We start from the raw sequence: 6,078 nt of genomic DNA on the forward strand, positions 1-6,078 counted from the left end.
TTTTGTACACGTCTGTTGGCAAGAGAGAAAAGGACCACATCAAAATACATCAACATATTTTCATATGTCAAGGAGAGAAGACATGCACTCGTTGGTTTATGTGACACAGTAAATATATGATTAAGCTATTGACAGCCAATTAAGGGGAAAAAACTGCCTTTCAATTGCTATATTTTCTGAATATTTGGCAGAATTCACATGATAACAATAATTATAATAATAACAGTATTCTATACTAAATGATTATACTTATACTTCAGGTTTAATTGTGTGTCAACAAATAGCGTTGATTTGGTTTTTTTGAGTTATCAGTACACTGAGACAAGTTGGGACCTTGATCATATTCAGAACTTCCAAATACTAAACCTTGTATGAAAGAACAAGTGTACTTCTTAAATGTTATGTGTAATTTTGTATTTGCAGACGCAACTCAATATCAACAAAAGATAAATATTCAGAAAAATCCAAATCAATTCAAAAGACTACCTTTAGTGAGTTTAAGTTACAATTTCAGTTATTTATTACAAAATCATTTTCTTTTTACGCAAATTACTAAGTGATATCTATGATTTATTAATTATATACCAACACAAAGAGTAGGTGATATACAGTAACTGCGATAATCTTATCCATGCATCCAATCAAAATTTTCGTATCAAATTATTCCAAATTAAGAACTAATTGTACGCGATTTAGAGTCCTGCCAGACAGTCACTTTCTGTGTGACGATACCCTGAACCTTTATTACTAACTGGGTATAGATTGTTTTCCGTTGCGCATTACAGTGTGTCTGTATTAAGGAATGTTTTGATATTTGGTAATTTATTTTTAATTGTTATGTTGTAGCGTTTATGCTATTTTCAAATTAGTCGGACGGTCACTTCCCCAGGACTAGATTATCTTACCTCTATTTGGAAAAATCTTTCGGAACTTTGGGTCCTCAATGCTCTTTAACTTCGTTCTTTATTTAGTCTTTTAGCTGTATGGATTCGGGCGTCACGTATGAGTCTTTTGTAGACAGAAACCGCGTCTGGCGTACAAAATTATAAGCCTAATATCTTTGATTTGTTTACTGTTTGGCATTATCTCTATCGTTTATAGTTTCACCGAGCATTGAATTTTCAGTAGTATCTTATTACGAGCGGGGACTTACTTTGCATGTTCTTTGTTCAACTTCTTGTTTAACTTTGAATGAAGGTTTGCCCTTGAAAAACCTTATATGAAGCTTTACATTCAACAACGAGCTTTATGGCAAACCCACAAAATTGAACCTAGAAAACCTCTTGAATTTGCAAATAGATATAATGGGGTGTCAATAATTGTTTGCGATTAGGTCAGTTTAGTCGAAATCACTATTGATAATTAAAAAAATCATTGAGAGTTGCATCATGATTGGCACCACTCATTACCAGGTAGTTGTTATGACCCCGCTCTTCAGTTGCATAGCACATGTTACACAGGCTAAATATTTCTCTGTGTCATAATTTTATTTTCCTATTCAATACATTCGAGTTAACGCATGAAAATGGTATCTAAATTACGAAAGTAACGAATGTGACTAACCGAATTAGACTATTAACCGGATTTGTAATAACATAAGCAACACGACGGGTGCCACATGTGGAGCAGGATCTGCCTACCCTTCCGGAGCACCTGAGATCACCCCCAGTTTTTGGTGGGGTTCGTGTTGCTTAGTCTTTAGTTTTCTATGTTGGTGTCATCTGTACTATTATTTGTCTGTTTGTCTTTTTATTTTTGGTCATGGCGTTGTCAGTTTGTTTTCGATCTATGAGTTTGACTATCCCTCTGGTATCTTTCGTCCCTCTTTTACCTTTCTTTGTTAATTTACTGAAAATAAAAATAAGTCAATATTTAATTGAAAAATATCGTAATTACAGTCATGTAAATGTTCAAATGTTATTCATAGAAAAGAAAAGAAAAAACAATGATGGAAACGAACAAGTTAATTCAGCAATTGCATTGGATTCAGGGGAAGTAATTGTTTACCTTGAAGACACAAATGAAACTGAGCTACCATTTGAAAGCAATGATACTGTGTACAATAATGTACCAACTGACCATTTTTTCTACAAGATACAAATTGGAAGTTTAAAGGAGGTTATTAATGAAAAACTAATAGATGAAGGTTTCAAGAAAGAATATGAGGTAGAGCATGTTATATGATTTTTAAGATAACAACAAAACAACAACCCGTGTAGTAAGGCACCTGACATAGATAATTATGAATACAGCCGAATCAATTTTTAAGTTTTCTTCATTCTATTAGCTTTTAACGAATTTCCCAGCAAATAAAATGTTCTTATGATTTAAACAATAAGCGATAACGTTTTCCAAAAAATTTTACCAAGGAATTTGAATTTTGTTACCAGTCTTACATATTTGTAAAACTGGCTCGATGCAAATGGAGACACGACTAATAGCAGTAGGTATCGGAAAACACCCGATATGGTTAATTGTCAGTAAATATATATGGATTAAACGGGACACAAAGGGATATGAATGTGTGTAGTTTGCAGAGTAACAACTTTAAGATGTATTAACAAAATTACCAAACTCCAAATTCAAAACGGGGAAAGTCCATGAAACATGACAAAACCATACGCTCTATTATATCAACCAAAACAGACATAATTGGTAAACTTGACAATAATGGGATCCAGCTGCCAAAATTGTTGTAACACATATCATAGATATACAACAAAAGTAAATTGAACAATTTAAACAAAGATACAGTTGAGTCTAAAAAAGACGCCAACAAAAAGGTTTTGAAGTTGATAGGAAATACAATACAGTACTTTTATTGTAAAACAAAAAACCCTTTGGATTATCAATATGTAATTAAGTAATACGTAACAGGTAATGGATTTTTACAATCAAGTCTACTGACTCTTTTACTTCTTTATGTTTTCCTAATATATGAAAGCCGATTTACGCATGATAGATGTGTTAAAATGCGTGATTTTGTTTTTACTAAATGTAGAGTGCTATAATCTTAAAATAGACAATAACAGGCCGTTATTAATATATCAAACCGTATTGGTTACCGGAACCTTGGATACACCAAACCAGGTACTTCATATCTGAGAAACAGGCATTATTTGCCCTCAATTTTAGAATTCATTCATACATTTATGTATTATTCAAAATTATTAGTCAATATGTGTTCTACAAAGATCACACCAGTCTTTCACCTTTCATTTGATACCTTAATTATCAAAATATATTCTACATTGTTTGATTTTTACACCTATGCGTAAGAACTATTTTGTATTAAATATGTACCACTTTCCAGTATGTTCCTTTTTGACCGGGCCCGATTTGGTGGTGTTACATCTTACAAAGTCTATACCAATCATTTTGCAAAGAATTCCGCTCAAAACGGTGCTAGGGGCAGTCTTTAACTTGTAGTGCAGTGATTTTGTTTTTACTCCGTGTTGATGGTCTTACTGTGACTTAGGTGTTTTTATGTCATATAGCTTTTCAACTCGTTCGGTTCTTATACATTCTCGGCTTTCAAATATTCGGCTTTGAGCGTTCCTGATAAAGGTAAATCCAGAGAAGCGCTTCGGACGCATGAAATTATTTTAACATGTTGTTTTCATTTTTTAAGTGTGTGATAATCAAGAGACTTATACCAAACCGGTATGATGCGTAGGTATCACTAGTGATTTGGAATCTTTTCACCCTCTAGTTTAGTTAGGTTCTTGTCCCTCAACCTTACGTTTTCATTGTAAAGATTTGTATACCGTAATTTATTCCTTCTGTGCTTTGTTTTGTTTTGTCTGTTTTTCTTCGACATGTGATTTTTTATGGGCTCTTGTTATCTTCTCCATTTTTTTTAAATACAACATTTAAGTACTAGTAGTAGTCATTTATAACACTCCTTATTTCAGTAACATTTAAGAAATAATTCATTGCAGCCGTAAATTTTTTTTCATTTAACCATGCATGGGTTAGGCATTTATATTCGATTATTTTATCCGGAGCGATAGCGAGGGGTAAAATATGAATTTAAATGCCCAAACCCATGCTTAAATGAAAACAAACCTACGGCTGCCAAGAATTATTTCAATTCTAATAGGACAAATTCTGTTATTTTGTCAACCGTGGAAGCCCTATACACACGATGCTGTTTTGGCTGTTCCGTTTTACCCCACATATTAGAATGAATTTCATTACAGCATGGACATGGACACATGGTAATTAAATGTTAACGTGTGTATCACTGGCTGTCGACTTCACGCAATTACAGTATGTCAGGGGCCTCTCACTGGGGATAAACATAATTACTTTCTTTACACATGTCTATTCATAAAAGTTTTTGCATGAAAGTTTTTAGGAATTTGTTTTGTATACATTTATATACTCCCAACAAAAAGTTTCTTTTGACAGAATGAGTGTATTCAGAGGTGATATCACCAAGAAATCGAGAAAAAAAAAGTTATGTTTTTTCTTCCACAAACGTTCTGTCGCTCCTTAAAAAAAATAAGAAAACATTTATTCGTACGATTTGGTGTAGAGTAACCTACGATCAACTTTCATACTTAGATTATTTTTGTTGGTAATAAAAACTCCGGACCTTCATAAAAAATCATTTTAGTCCCTGGGCTGATATTGTTTTGTACGGAACAAATTTGAAGTCCCATTGAAGGCTCCAACGATCAGATTTTCGTGAACATTTTAAAAATATTATTCTAAAAAACCTAACGTGAAAATATCAAGAAGCATATGAATTCGGTCTTGTGTTCAAAATTTACGTTGATTGGAGTCGGAGTAGCTTTTGTGAAAACATTGATATTTAATAGATTTTGTTATACCTGAACACGTTTAACAAAAGTTACGGGATCTATATTCTTTTATTACAAATTAAGCAGGTAATTTCAATGAATTTGGTCTTACTCAACTATTTGTTTTTTTGTTATTTGAGGATGCATATTTGAGTCAATTCTGCATTAACGTTTATTTGCAATTTTATTCATGTTGATTTCAAAAGCCTCTTGCATAGCCACTCCCTCCCTTATTTTAACTGAATCAGGAATGGTCGCCTCTTACAATTTAAAATTGTACTCACTTCCTTTTCGGTTTCTGTGTTTTAATATATATCCATGAATTTAATGATAGGTTCACAATACATCTGTTTTGGAATAATAAATCATGTGCACAAGACTAAACTGGTCAACTGTAATACCAGATCATGTACAGGTTATTATGTCAACATAACAGTAACAGCGTAATATTAACCTTTAAACTGGGTGCACTCGTTTAGTTATTGTAGTATAAAAGGTATTGTGAACATATTTAATTCATAGATAGATACTGAAACACAAATTAAAAAAAATGAAGTACAATTCTAAATTGAATCGCTGTGATCCGTCTATTCGTTTTTTTTCATATCAACGGAACAGCTGCTTTTAACAGGTTGGGCACATTTCCTTATACGGACATGTATTATTTAGCATACTTATGCCCCCGTCAATGCATGTATTAGTGTTTGTTTACAAATAAAGCATTTTTTTTATATTTTGGTGATTTACCAATCCATTGAATGATTTGCAATGCATTATGAACTACTTGTCTATAACTGACACACTACTTAATTTTTCACTTATTGCCAGACAGAATTTTTCTTACTTTTTTCTCCCGATTACTTGGTGATATCACCTCTGAATATACTCATTCTTTCGAAAGAAACTTTTTGATGTGAGTATATAAATACATTCAAAACAAATTTCTGCAGGCATAAAAATTTATTTTATGAATGGTCATGTGTTGAATAGTAATTATGTATATCCCCATTGAGAGGCCCCTGACATACTGTAATTGCGTGAAGTCTTTGTTGTCGACAGCCAACGATATCATTTAAATATCAGGTGTCGATGTCCACACTGTTATGAAAATCATTCTATAATATTATGATATAGTATTATACAATAATAAATTAAAAAAACTCACATTCTTTACATAAATGTGTTCTTTTTGTGTTATTTTATTACATTCTGAGGCGTACAAGAAGCCTTAAAAAACGCCCAGTGGTTACATTTGAAGCCGGAAGTATGA

The sequence above is a fragment of the Mytilus californianus genome, unplaced genomic scaffold (assembly GCF_021869535.1).
Source record: "Mytilus californianus isolate M0D057914Y unplaced genomic scaffold, xbMytCali1.0.p SCAF_1, whole genome shotgun sequence".
In the NCBI taxonomy this organism is placed as follows: domain Eukaryota; kingdom Metazoa; phylum Mollusca; class Bivalvia; order Mytilida; family Mytilidae; genus Mytilus; species Mytilus californianus.